This window comes from Daphnia pulex, chromosome 8 (assembly GCF_021134715.1).
Source record: "Daphnia pulex isolate KAP4 chromosome 8, ASM2113471v1".
NCBI lineage: Eukaryota > Metazoa > Arthropoda > Branchiopoda > Diplostraca > Daphniidae > Daphnia > Daphnia pulex.
In genome coordinates, this window is record NC_060024.1 from 11632716 (window position 1) to 11646657 (window position 13942).

A 13942-nucleotide genomic window follows, 5' to 3' on the forward strand; every position below is an offset into this window, starting at 1 on the left:
AGGAAAGAGTTACGCAATTATATATGTATACGTTTATATGGGAGAGAGAGAGAGATACATTTTGTGTGTGTGTGTGTGCGACGAATCATTTTGTTTCTTTTGATGTAGTACATTTAAAGGGGAAATTTCCCGCAGAAGTTGCGCATTCGCGCTTGGCTGAAGATGTCGGACGGAAAATCGCCGCCTATCGAAATCCAACGCCGCCTTGTTATATGGACGTGCTGTTATCGTTTCCTTTTCTCCATTTCAGACACGACGCTATTATATACAAAATCTCTAAATGATTTTCTTCTCTCTATGGTATAAGGCTACCACAGTTGGCCTTTTTCAATTCCGTGAAATCGTCCGGAGAAAATTCATTTCGTGATTTAATGTTGACGACGAACCCCCCGACCCTCATCAAAATCAAACTCTATTTATACACACACGCGGAATTGAATCGAAAAAATGCGGAATTGAAAATCCTGTGACACACATCCGACATGGGCGCATATACTAGAAATGTCCAGGGGACTTTTCGGTCAGAAAACAAAAGGAGTCGATGACGAGGGGGGGGGGAATTGTGTGCACTTTTGACATCAGTTTGGCCAGAGGCGCGCGCGCGCTCTGTCTCCTCTTGTTATTATATAACTCCCTCAACACGCATTTGCATATCCGCGGGAGGCCTCGCCCATTAAAAAACGGACTCCCCCCCCCCCTCTATATACTACATGTCTGGCAGCCTCGCCAATTATTAATTCTCCACTAAATTCTCTCATTGTGTTGTGCGGTTGGCCCCTTTTTGATTACATCCACCGCCGTCGTATCATCCAGCGCGTCCGCACAAAAATCCATAATTATTCCTACCACATGACGTGACGATCAACACACACACACACACCCAGCCGCCGGCTCTTTTACACATTTATATTCACGCCCTTTGGTCGAAACTCATCGACTCAACTCGTCAGCGCAGTCTAAAAATAATTAGTTTCCGACTAATTCATTTCGCTTTGATGGCGAATGAATTGAACAAAAATTTATTTAGGCTGTGATTCGTGTGCGCAATTGTTCGTGTGTGACGGGCGTTCACGACGATGGAAAACCAAAATAATTTTTCGATTGTATAAAAAAAAAACGGAGGACGAAACCTCCGGCAAGGATAAAACCTCGAAACAAAAAATGATTTCTTTCGCTGGTGAATTAATTGTACGCACACAAGAAACTTCCACCAACAATGACGTTGTTGTTGTTGGTGTTGTTGTTGCGCCTGCTGCGGCAACGCTTCAACGACAGCAGGAAGTCGTGTCAGAAGAACCCCCCCGTCCGATATTTATATTATCATTTTCTTTTTCTTTTTCGACTATCGGTCGGATAGACGGTAGAAAGAGAGAGAGAGAGAGAGAAAAGTTTTACGACGTTCAATTTCCCGCCGACTTGAGTCGGGAAGAAAAAAGGAAAAGACACGTTGCTGCTGGGTTCACAAACGGACGAACGGTGGTTGTAAAAATAAGAAAAACGAAAAAAAATTTCTCACATTTTTGTTTAAAAAAAACTTAAAAAAGAAAATGTTTTTTCTCTTTTTTCTAGAAATGCCCAGGCAGACTGTATATCTATTTCACAGTGTTGCGAAGAGCCAGAGTCAATTCCTGTCAATATTTTCTTGCAAGTTTTTATCGCCAGGCGCCGCAGACTCTGCGTTGATCCGCACGCGCCGAGTCGCGACTTTTCCTTCTTCTTTTAAGGGAAAACAATAAAAAAACAGAAAGAAATCCATCAAAAAAGATCCCCTTCAAAAGAAAAAAAGAATGTTGTCGTCGCCTTTAGTTTTTTGGTCAGTCACAAGGCGCGACACACATGTCCACACACACACACAGAGAAAGAATATAGAAGGGAAACATTCGACTCTATAGTTTCCGCATGTTGTTGTATAGTCGAACTGTCCCATCATGTGACCATCGTCGTGGCCTCTCCATAGTCGAAATATCTATCTCTTTTAGAGATCTTCTTCTTCTTCTTTTCGCCGAGACCGGAGCAACTGCGATCCAGTTGGGCGCTGCGATTTTTTTAAGTGGCCAGCAGCGCCTATAGAAAGAAAAAGAAAAGAAAAAGGGTCTCTATTTTTTCTTGTCTTGTCTCTTTTCTTGTCACAACCAAAACAAGATGTGTATACGCTTTAACGCGATAGAGATATATGTACAGGCCCTTTCTATAGTATACTATACCCCCTTTTTCTTTTCTTTTTTCTTTTCGAAGGTGCACCAACTCATGTCGGCCGTATAGGGATAGCGCCTTTTAGTATATCTAGTATAGGGGGACAAGAAAAGAAGAAGGGACTCGTTGTTTGGGGCTGTTCAAGAAAAATCCCCAATGAAAATTGACTTCAACACACACAGTAGAGGAATCTTTCGGCTGGAAAAATGGGTTTGGGCTGGCTGCTCTATGGAGAATCATGGAGAGATCGAAAAAGAGCTGCCGCGCTCGCCAAACCCACAAGTGTTTTTGGCTACGCTCTTTGTAACCAGATTGTTTTTTTCTCCCTTCTCTCCAGTGGGTGGTGGTGTCATGTCGAGAGCAGAGAATGTGTTTGCTGACAGGAAGACAACCGCTGCCTCTTTAACGTGGAAAGAGGAGGACACAAATCGGTCACGCTGGAGTTTGGCTGCTGTGGCCAGGAATCAAATGACCACCATGGGAAACTTTTTCTCGCCCCAAAATCCTTTTGTGTCTTTTTGATTCAATTTTTTTTGTTGGGAGGGTTTTTTCTTATCAACGTAGATATCAGGTTCACAAAAGTAGGTTTTATCAGGTCGCTCAGATGTTGTGGAATCAAAGCAGCCCCAGATGATGTGTCGACATCGTGATGCCATTATAGGCCTGTGCTGTGTCTAACTGCGCATGCAGATAAGGTATAGTGTAAACCCCAGAACACCGGGTGGAATTCATTTTAACCATCGGTTAAATACATATTTTTTTTTGTCAAATTTTGCATGTGTACCGTATGCAACAACTAGGTTGTTTCTTTCTTCCTGGGTGCTGTTGTGATGGGTCGTAAAAACCCTTCAACAATTTGATCAAATGAACAAATGGCAACTAAATATTATCTGCAGATTTATATTTTAGTTCCATATCACACCCTGAAACTCATTAAGGTTATCAGAGAGCTATACTATACATCTACAAGTTTGTTTGATCATCTCTTTTTCTGTTTCCATTTTTTATTCGATATCAGTTTGGGGGAACTTAAACGATTCGACCGCTCGTGAGATGAATTCCACGTGCGAAAAAGATGGTTAAGGATCGCTGTTAGATTGGATCCACATTTTTTCTTTTTTGGCCATGGGAAACTGCTGCACTAAGAGCAGCAACTATAATTATATGAGGGGCCTATAGTTGGAAATCTTGTTGACCTCTCGTCGTGAGGCTAACAGGTCAATATTTCTTTCGGTTAACTAGACCGGCAGCCTAAAAGGGAACAATATCGATAGGTTTTCCCAGACTATATCCTTGTTGTTCCTGGTTCTGTGCAGATGTCTATATACTACTAGTACACATATTAACACATGCTGGCAATAGATGGATGGAGATATTCTTCCTCTTCTTCTTTCCTCAAAACGATATCTCTGTAATAAAAAATGAGAAAAATATGAGAAATGGAATCTAGGGGGGAAAAGCTTTCTGTGATGCTGTTATTGAGGCCTGTGTATATATATATGGGGCGGTCGAACTTAATAGAATTATGGCTGCCCTCAAAGAATACGCTCGCCGCCAAAAGGAAACCAGAAAAAAGACGGGGCGAGTAAAGCCATCGAAAACCCCTCATATCCCCCCCTTATAACCGTCAGAAAGGACAGAGAAAAATAAAAAGGAAACAAGACATCTTCTTCGACATTCTGATATTTTTAGGCCTATATACTACACACAGCCTCTCTCTCTCTGTGTGCTCTGCAGTCTTCATAGCGGATCAAGATATTCACTTGGTCCAGCAGCATCGGTTATAAGCGGGGGCCTACCGATCTATATGGTGGGCCGGGGGGCCGAGTGTAGAAAAAGGGTGGATGATTGTGTCTCTTTGGGGGTATATACCGTACACACACACACAGGCCTGTACTACATAGACATTTATACCCCCAACCAGCCCTATATAGCGATTGGGGAAAAAAGTTATACGATCGCCTTTTTCTTATGATACGTACACAAATAGGCCTAAATGCAGCATATCCTCTCTTTTTTTGATCCTTCATATTTTGTTTTTCTCTGCCGCTTCTCAAAAGAAAAAAAGGCCGAAAAATGGAGACACAGAACGGGACTCGGGTTATCATAAAAATATGAGGACGGAAAAAGAAGAAGAAGGAGGCGCCGCGATGCGCATTCCGCAGCTGCCGCGCGCAAAATTGTCCGGGGGATTTTTTAAAAATTTCATTTTTATTTTTTCGTTGTTGGTGAAGGTGTATCAAGTAGTTTTCTCACACATGGAGAGATTATTAGCTTCTTCGGCTCACGCGATGAACTCGAATTTTTTTGGGTCGCAAGAAAAGAGAAAATTCCACTGGCGAACATCGCGAGGAAAAATCGACACAGTTGAATTCGAAATAAAAAGAGCGCGCGGGAATTTGAAAAGACACATTTCTATAGGGGCCTAACTGTCTTTAGTATACGTACGCCGCTGTGTGTGTGTGTGTATACAATATAACCGTTACGACTGTTATTTTATATGGACAGCAATCATCTCGAACTATTTTCTTTTTCCCAAATTTCCATTCTGGTTATTCCTTGAAAAGTCATTTTTTCTTTTTCTTTCTCGACTGATGTGTATGCAATTGCAATGCAATAAAACTCGTATAAAAGTTGCATGCGCCACTCTGGACAAAAGAGCATCGGGAGCGACAGAAAAGTGTCACTCCGAAAAAAAAAACAAAAAAAACGAACAGGCGAATCAGCCAGCGCCATTCATATCTACGGCTCAAATCTTATTGGCGCCTCACGTCCGGCCCCGTTCGCCATCACCACATCACGGACGCCTGCGAATCGAATACGATTATCCAAAAAAAAAACGGAACCTTTTTTTTCTTTTCTTTTTCCTTTTGTTTCATTCGCTGCGCTACATTATTCCTGCACGGCGTAATAAAAAAGTCGATGAATTGTGACCGACAGAAGAAGAAACCGAACGAAAAAAAAAAACAAAAAAAATAAATAAAAATAAATTCGACCAATGACGCGCGGCTTTCTCTTATTCACAATTTCCCCTCGTTTCGCATCGCTTGACTTTTCACGCCATCTCAGAGAAAATCGAACTGCTCAAGTCGATAAGAAAATATTGCCAAGCTCAGGTGTGTATCTAGGTTCATTTCCCAATTGTTTTTTGGTTATTTTTAAAGGGACTCTCTCACCATGGCCGAAGAATGTCGAACATGAAGAATCGGATAGAAATATGGCCGTCGGTCGGTTCGAAAAAAAAAGAATTTTAACCGAATGAGACGCGCGGCGGTATCACCTCTCGGACATCACATAGTGGCGCAGAAGTCGGGACCGAGGCCCCGACGGCCTAGCGCGAAAAATCACACCATCATCGCATCGCGCGCGTCTGTGTGTGTGTACATCCAAGTCTTGTCGGCCGTTAATCAGCGGGGCTAATTGTCTATCCGGAAAAAGAAGAAGAAGAAAGAAATAATAAAAAATTCCCTCAAAAGGAAATTGCTTTTCATCGCGAGCAGCGCAGCATAGCGCCGTTAACACACAGCCAACAACAACTTGACTCGGTGAAGTACGCTAGCTAGCATCGCAGAGATATGTACAGAGCTATATAGCACACACACACACAGCGAGAGAAATGTATGTGAGTAGACTATAGGGCGCTAAACTTTCGACCGCTCTATAGTCCGATATCTCCTTGCACCTGCATTTATTTTGCGTTTTCTTACTTGAGGCAGCAAGTTCGCTTATAGCCTCTCTCACTATTATTCGGCTCTTTTTTGAGGGTGGGGGGGGGGGGGGCTGGAAAGTTATTTTTATTGTAGCCTAAATCGGGGAGGTTAAATTTTTTTGAGCTATTACGATGTCCTATTTTTATGTATAGGAAGTGTTTAGGTAGACTCTGTTTTTCCTCCTTTCCGGAAATGATTATAGGATATAATGCATGATTTGATATCATTTTTCGTCGTAATAATTTTGCCGGGTATAACTCCAAGGAAATTTTTTTGTTCCCCCAAAATTCCCAAAATATTTCATCAAATAATTCTGAAAAAATGGAGCAAACATATTTGGTGAAAATAGAAACACAAATTGCTATTTATGACAGCAGTATGTATATTGGTATAAAGTCGGGTCTCTATTTCCAGTCACAGGAAAAGGTGTCAGATAATAGCAATAACGGATCATCGATCGCGGTGTCGGCAATGATGGCTGGCGGAGAGCTGATGCTGTTGAACTCGAATGAGGTAGCCTATATTACGCATTCGACAGCGCGCCGATTTGTTAGTTTTTACAGTTTATTATTACTGCGCCACACGGTAAAATAATAAATTTGGTTTTTTGAAAAAGAAATAAAAATCAGAGAAAAAAAGGGGAATCATATAAAATAAAAAACGGACGTTTCTTCAGATTAGATTTTTTATTTTGGGCTTCTGGACTCGTTTTTCGCCCTCAGCACGCGTTCGAATTTCGGCGTGAATGATCTGGTTTACATTTTCATGTGACTTTGTCACTGATAAAAACATAAAAGTAGCCGCGAAACGATGGGGCGAGCAAGCGCCCAGAGTTTAAAGATTTTGAGCCTCGGCTTAAACGGCTAGGTTCGTTGCATCAACTGATATAGCTGAGACTCGACTATACTCCGGGAGATTTCACGACGCCAAGGTGACATTATCTGCCCGCAACTAGTGAACCGTGGCAAAGCGCGGTCTCAAAGTAGACCCAGATGCCATTAACGACGTCGGCCGAGGTCAAATTACTGTGTCAACTTCAGAGTTTGCCCATAGATGTTTATTAAGCAGAGGAAGCCGCTTCCTGCTTGTCGTTTGAATTTCGGGAAATGTCACTCTAGGCATCGAATCGCGTATTATAATATGCAAATCATGGGTATTGTATAACTATCAGCGTGTATTTTATTGCTTGATGCGAAACAATGATTTCGATTACTAAAATTCAACAACGGTTTATGATTGCAGGAATATCGAAACTAGACTTTACTAGGAATTCGTCATATGATCAATAAAATAAAAAATTCTTGAGTTTTTTTATGATTTTTGGAAATTTGAAACATCTTGATTCTTCACTTCGATTCTTTATTACTGTTAAAATAGTGAAATACTTCGTGTTGAAATTGTGGATGTTTCAAGTTTATTTTTTTTGGTTTTGAAGGTTTCAACTTTTCCGCCTCTCGCCATCTGGAGGTGGATAGAAAAACGTTATGGTGGTAGCGCCGTAGCGGTTTGAAATTGGAATAATATTTGAAATGTTTCCTCACACAGTCAAACATCAAAATTGACAAAATAAACAGGAAATAAATCACCAAGGAATGACCAACAGTAGTAATAGATGTTGCAAGAAATTTTAGCAAATGCATTTTAAGGATAATCAACTTCATAATTTTAGTTTAACACCTCTTTGGCCCTTCCTATTATTAAAGAAAGCGATTTGAGCTAACTCTTAACAGAGTTCTGAAGTACAGCAAACAAGATGTCTCTTTGTACATCCATTAATACTGCAAAAGAATTCTTTGTTGATTAAAGAAGAAGTCCAATATCGGCAGCAATCTGCAAAATAATCCAACTCGTCGCAGTAAGTGATGATTGGATTTTCCTTATGGCGAAGTTGTGAAGTAATAGGAGGTGATAAACTTTTTTTTCTACGTTTTATCAATTTGTTGGCCATTTATTTTTTATTTATGATTGTAAGCATTTCTAATAAGCAGTGGCTTGTGTTTAAGGGTGTGAAGTTGTAACTTGTCATGTTGTCAATAGGTGGTGTTCGATCGCAAATCCAGAATCCACGTCATTCGTCTTCGGGATACTGTACGGTGCCTTGTGCCCATAACGTCAGATTTCCAACATTTTGCATCATGGAGATGGAAAGGTATTTTTTTTCGTTTATCCATTAATACTATTGTGTATGTTAAATAGAACTATTTGTGTGTGGATCTAAAGGTGATTTTGCCTACAATTTCAATCCCACTTCCAGGTGTCATCTAACCGTGTGACCGGAAATTGCTGTCCGGATGCTGAAATGTCGTCTTGTACCAGAAACTTTAATGCAATGGTAACTATTTTGATATTTGTTTTCCAAAAGTACGTAATATGTTGTAGTAGTCTTATTCACTATATTCCTTATTTGGATATTTCATTACATTTTCATTTTGTTTCAACTACAATTGATAATTTTATTAATACAAGCATTGATTTATTCCAGCTGTAAAATTCAAAAAAAAATTGTTGAAGCACCTTCAAAAGAAGTTGTTGGCATGCTAATTTCATTTTGTAACTACTGCATCTTTTCATAGCTAATTCAATCTTTTTCACTTTAGGTTTCAATTACTAGATTAATTCAAGCTGTTGAATGATGGTGTTTGCTGCTCAATGTGTAGATGGTGAAAGGTGTGCTTGACTCGGAATAAGCTGCTGTTGTCTCTGGTGTTGGTGAATCTACAGTTACTTTGCTTACCTTCTTCAGCTTCTCTGGACACATGTTTTTTTTACAGGTATTTTGTCTTAATGATTAGAATTAGATTGTTTCAATATAGAAGTCAGGAAATGTAAACAGTAGAACCAGTCAAAAAGAGATTCAGTGCTGAAGCCTTAATTGGAGAAAGATTATAGAATTGCTTTTTTTGTTTATCTTCATGTGCTTTACCTGTGAAATAGCTATTCCTGTCCAAAGCTAAATTCCACTTGGCCAAATTATCTGATCACATGGATTCATTGCTGTCCATTTTGCAGAAACCAGAAATACTTATATTAATTGACACATTTCTTTTAGATTCAACTTGTTAAACTGTTTGATGCCAAAGTTAGTCAGAACTCCAACTGCTGCTGCCTCCTCACACCTACAGGCAGAAAAGTTACTATATTTCTTCAGAAAATTGTAAGTTTATATTTTTCTTGAATCCCACACTTTCTGTTAATACTGCTATAGATTTGTATGTTGAAAAAATAGGGAAAGTCAGAAACAGCTAACCAAATCATTTGTGTGTTGTGTCGTAGGGAAAGCTGTTGGAGTAATCTAGTCTTCATCCTCACTTGATTAATTTCGTGCCACCTAGTGAAAGGCGTGACGAATTCCAGTTGCGCTGCTGCGTGCTAAGCAAGCAATATCCAGCCGTTCCGCCGTTCAGTCATTTGAAAAGGAATCTATTGGCTGTCGCTAGTTAGCTAAAATGTCCACCAGGTAACGCGGGTGTGTTCAAGGACGGGAAAATTAAGCCATTTTGTTCCAAGACGCACCCAAATTTGATGATCTTGACGTTTCCCATGCTAAAATTGAAAAGCTATTTCTCTTTTATTCTAAAGGATGAAGACTGAAAACTATCGATTTGTAAAATGTGTAGGTGATTTCGCAAGTAAATAGCACCTTTGCCAAAATCATCGGACTTGAAAGTACCTGTACATTTTGCCGAAATGTTGTATCTCGTACTGGCCTCGTGTGTCTTGCTGCCTGTAGACAAGGTAATCATGTTTATGAATTTCGTTAAAAGAAAGCTGTAAATGTCGGTGATTAAAGACAAGCACGTGAGTAGCTCCCTTTGTTTCATCTTGGTTTCATTATACGTGAATCATTAGGTGTGATTTAACATTATTTAATTTTCATAATTAGAAAATTTTTTTGTGTAATTCGAAAATCTTGTTTACTCTCGACTCCTCTGAAAAATGTCTTACATCATAACGAATTTGACCAACTGCTTAATTCAACTTTACTCTTAATTAGATTTTACTCTTTTCAATTAAACATTATAAATCTGTTCCTTAATAGTAAGTTCAGTTTGTAAAATAGGTTCAACAGTCACAGTCAGGTTATATTTCTGCATTGTTGTTTTACACAACTTGGTTTTTGGGTGCGGCCAGCCGGTGAAAGGTGTTATCAAATCAAGTTGAGCTGTTATTGTTATGGAGTCTGTGGTGGCGGTGTTATCCTAGAGTGTGTTGGTGTTCTGACTGTTTGTGTTAAGTGTATTTTCTTCGTCAGATAACATTTTTTCATTCTTGATTGAAGTAGGTTATGATGTAGATAATTGCACATCTGGGCTCCCTCTTCTCTGGTCCCGTTTCCCTAATAATTAACCAACGCCCGCCGGTGGTCGCTCACTCGCTATGAAACTAGGAGGATGAGGAGGGCTCTGGTCGAACGGGGACTTGAAAGGTTGATGATCCGATGAAAACTTTTGGAAGATCATGAATCTAATTAGGAATTCTACTTACGTCTAATTCTATGATTAATCACAACCTAGCAAAACTGGTCTCACACTCTTTTCTCTTATTCCATGTCCAGGGAATGTAAAAAGATAATTATTTAAACCTTGTCCGAAACAAGAGCTTACATTGGTAATATGAAAAATAATGATAATAGAGAATAAATTAATAAGAAAAATGAAATTAACCTGAAATATATATTATGTTATAGCAAAATTTACAAATAAAACATTGAGAATCTTCTATTTATTGTTCATACTTACGTTTCGTTATCCTTATAATATGTTGCATGGATATGACATGACAGATGAACAACACATTAATATATTCCACCAAGGACAGTAGCAGCTTTAAGCACAGTTATCACCATCTCCTCATTGGGCAGCATCTACATTAACAGCTTGAACATCATACAACATACAACCATCAAAACCTGCAGGGAAAAAGACAGATTTTGGTTAAAACAGGAATAGATATACCACAGGCAAGGCCCACTGAAGAAAATAATAATAATAATAATAATTACCCTCATCTCACATATCCAGAATTATCAATCAACTAGGCCCTACTTCTGCACCAAGTTTTCTAGTAAGATAATTCCCTTTTTGTTTTGGGTGAAGTCCTAATTCAAAATTACACATGACAGTGAACATGGAAATGAAAGAAAATGAAATTCTGTCTTACTTATTTAATTGGACCTATTTAATTAGATGGCCAGTATCTAGAGTGAGGATCAAATGAGCCAGGAACAAGCTGTTGTTGCGAGACATGGTTAGTGTGGAAAGGTTTTTAAACTTGACAATCATTTTTGTTTGACTTAACATTTGCTGTTGCCTTGTAGTAAACCACTTTAACGAATAGAAACAAAATCTGAAAAACTGGCAGGTTTACCTTACCAACACGTATTTTTCCTTTCAGCGCAATCCACTGTCCAAGCCCAAGTGCTGTTGTCCGGGTGCTTAAACGTCTGGAATCACTAACAGATGCCATAGACAAGGCACATAAACGAATGTCAAGAGCTCTTCCTTCTCCTCACTGTAGAAATTGCCAATTGGACTGACGTCCATTATCACCTTGGGGATTTCGTCTGTTGTTTTGTGTGGTGCTGCGGGTGGTGGCTTTTTTTGGTGAAGACGAGATATAAATTTGGAGGGGAGAATATTACGTGAGTATCAAATTATTTGCCTTTGTTTGTTGGATCTTTCAATTAAGTGTTAACTGATAACGAGCTAGAGCGAACATTGCTTTAAACTTTTAAGTTTTATTATGTTTCTTTTAAACGTTTCTTCTTTCTGACGCTAGACAGAGCATCATAGCCTTTGATCATCATTTTCCAATTTCCACTATAAGAAGCATCAGTTTAGTTACGTTTACTTTGCACATCTCTGAAGAAATTTCTCGCCTCCACTATAACGAAATTTTAGGTTATAACTGCCAGTTTCTGTTTCAGCAACAAAGCTCACTTGTTAGATTTTGAATAATGTGGTTTTTTTTTTCTACTTCCGGTTTTCTCATTTCTGGCAGTAGTTTAGTAAATATTCATCTGAGGCACAAAACAACCACATATTCGTGATCCTCGTCAAATTTGTGGTAAAGTTCATGTTTTTTTTTGTACGTACGCGTACTTCCGGTTTCGAGAATAATCCTGAACTTATAGTTCAGGAAAAATTTCGATTTTGACCAAATTCTGGATTTCTTTTAAACTACACCTAATCGACCCCAAATTTCACGTAGATCATGAATTTTTGGTTAATTTTGTCGACAGCTCAATGGTTAAGGAGCTATCGCTTACTTCCGGTATACTTCCGGAAAATTTGCATGAAACTAACAAGTGAGCTTTGTTCTCTGTAAAATTCTAAAGATTCCATGCTAATTTAAGCAAAGAGAAATGGTCTTTTTGATTACTTTTATGACTTGTGACTATCTAAGGCCAGTCCTTTAGAAATTGAGTTTTGAACGTGTCAAATAGATGGCGTGAAAGAATGTTGTTTGTTGTGTCACATATGGGTTAATGGCAGTTCGTTGTCAAAAGTTCAGCTACAGCTATCTTCTTCGTAAATTACCAATGAATTCGTTGGTAAATTGACTAGATTTCCTGTGCAGTTTGTTTGGCATGTGTTGTTTACCGGATATGTGTCTAATAAGTAATAACATCATTATTTCTACTCCATTTCCAGGAAAAAATGTGAAAGGTGCATGAAGCCAGTACCATCAACTATTGTGTTAAAAATCCTGGTATCCTACGGAATATGTCATCCAAATGACAGAGTGGTAACAACCAATGCTAGCTTTAATATTGTATTGCTGGAACATAGTCTTCTCATCTTTTATTAGGATTCATCACTATTATCGGCTGAATCATTCTATGGGACTTGCCAGATCACCAACCCAAGCATGGACCAATTTCTCATTCCATCTTCTAGAGAATCTTACATAACTGATTGGTGGTTTAGTGTGTAAGTTTACTTGAAATGTCACTGAACTTATTTTGTTGCAGTCTTATATGTATTTAAAGTATTGTTCTGCACTTAAGCCTATCTAATGTTTAAGTTTAATTATTCTTTTAGATCACAGACATCAAGCACATTGATGCCACAAATTATAGACAAGGTGACTTTATTTTTTATTTACAGGTTTTAGGTTTCTAATGTAGCATGATAGACTTTATGAGAAGTCATGTTATTTGAAGAAAAAGGACTATACAGTCGACAAGGTTTTTTGCTAACCCGTTGGCTGCTACCCTTGAATCTCCCTGTTTACTTCCTTACACAGGTCCTCTTGATTTGAGGTACTGTTTTCCGTTGCTACAACCTTGTTTGAATATTATCCAAATAAATGTTCATTCTGCTTACAGGGTAATCCTTCGCTACTGATCATACACCCACTTGTGAAAACCGACAAGAGAATGCTGTAATTCAAGACTGATACATTGTGTAGTTGTTAGATAAATGCATATCTGGGCTCCCTTCTTTTCTGTGGCCCCGTTTCCCTAACTAACCACTAACCAACGCCCGCCGGTGGTCACTCACCCGCTGTGAAACCAGGAGGAGGGGAGGGCTCTGGTCGAACGGGGACTTGGAAGACGCATGATCCGATGAAAACTTTTGGAGGGTCATGAGTCTAACCCGGAAGCCTAGTATGACTACATCTCCCCGGAAAAACTTGCCTCGTACTTCTCTCTTCTTCTCGGTCCAGATACTTATCTCTGGGGGCCGTAGACATGTCCTATAACAGCATGTGCGATTTAAACAATGCAACCCACTACCCAATGAAACAAATAGCCATGGTTTATGTTTTGTGGAAATCTCTGTCAGTCAAGTTACAAAGACGATGCAGATTTCCGCAAAACTAAACCATCGCTTTTTGTCTCATTGCCGCAGCGGTGGTGGCGGGTTGCGTTTAAACTCGTGCAGAAGAAAATCGTCTTGAACCGGACGCTCTGTTTATTGAATTTTTTGAACATTTTAAAAAGAAAATAAAAATTATTTCATGTAGTGTATTTTTTTATTTATTACGGATATTTCATGGTTAAGGTTTAACATTGGTTTATAGGGTTGAGGGTA

The 13942-nt window shown here is 39.1% G+C and overlaps 3 long non-coding RNA genes across 7 annotated transcripts; 2 read left to right on the top strand and 1 right to left on the bottom strand.

The window, feature by feature from the left end:
- The first annotated feature begins 7970 nt into the window (after window positions 1–7970).
- On the top strand, window positions 7971–10881 carry LOC124199891. 3 transcript variants are annotated; one of them, XR_006877048.1, is made up of 7 exons: window positions 7971–8052; window positions 8158–8235; window positions 8501–8674; window positions 8953–9057; window positions 9177–9360; window positions 9521–9638; window positions 9964–10881. It is a non-coding gene; the product is annotated as an uncharacterized LOC124199891 (long non-coding RNA). The 3 variants fall into 3 exon arrangements; XR_006877049.1 differs by having other exon boundaries at window positions 10183–10881; XR_006877050.1 differs by having other exon boundaries at window positions 10186–10881.
- On the bottom strand, window positions 10609–11699 carry LOC124199892. Of its 2 annotated transcripts, none has more exons than XR_006877051.1 (4): window positions 11276–11699; window positions 11064–11213; window positions 10906–11001; window positions 10609–10812 (listed from the first exon to the last, which is right to left on the bottom strand). It is a non-coding gene; the product is annotated as an uncharacterized LOC124199892 (long non-coding RNA). The 2 variants fall into 2 exon arrangements; XR_006877052.1 differs by having other exon boundaries at window positions 11064–11132; window positions 11271–11699.
- A 456-nt stretch (window positions 11700–12155) lies between these two features.
- Window positions 12156–13328, top strand: LOC124199893. 2 transcript variants are annotated; one of them, XR_006877054.1, is made up of 5 exons: window positions 12156–12456; window positions 12557–12650; window positions 12714–12835; window positions 13013–13167; window positions 13234–13328. It is a non-coding gene; the product is annotated as an uncharacterized LOC124199893 (long non-coding RNA). The 2 variants fall into 2 exon arrangements; XR_006877053.1 differs by having other exon boundaries at window positions 12156–12650.
- Window positions 13329–13942: the final 614 nt, after the last annotated feature.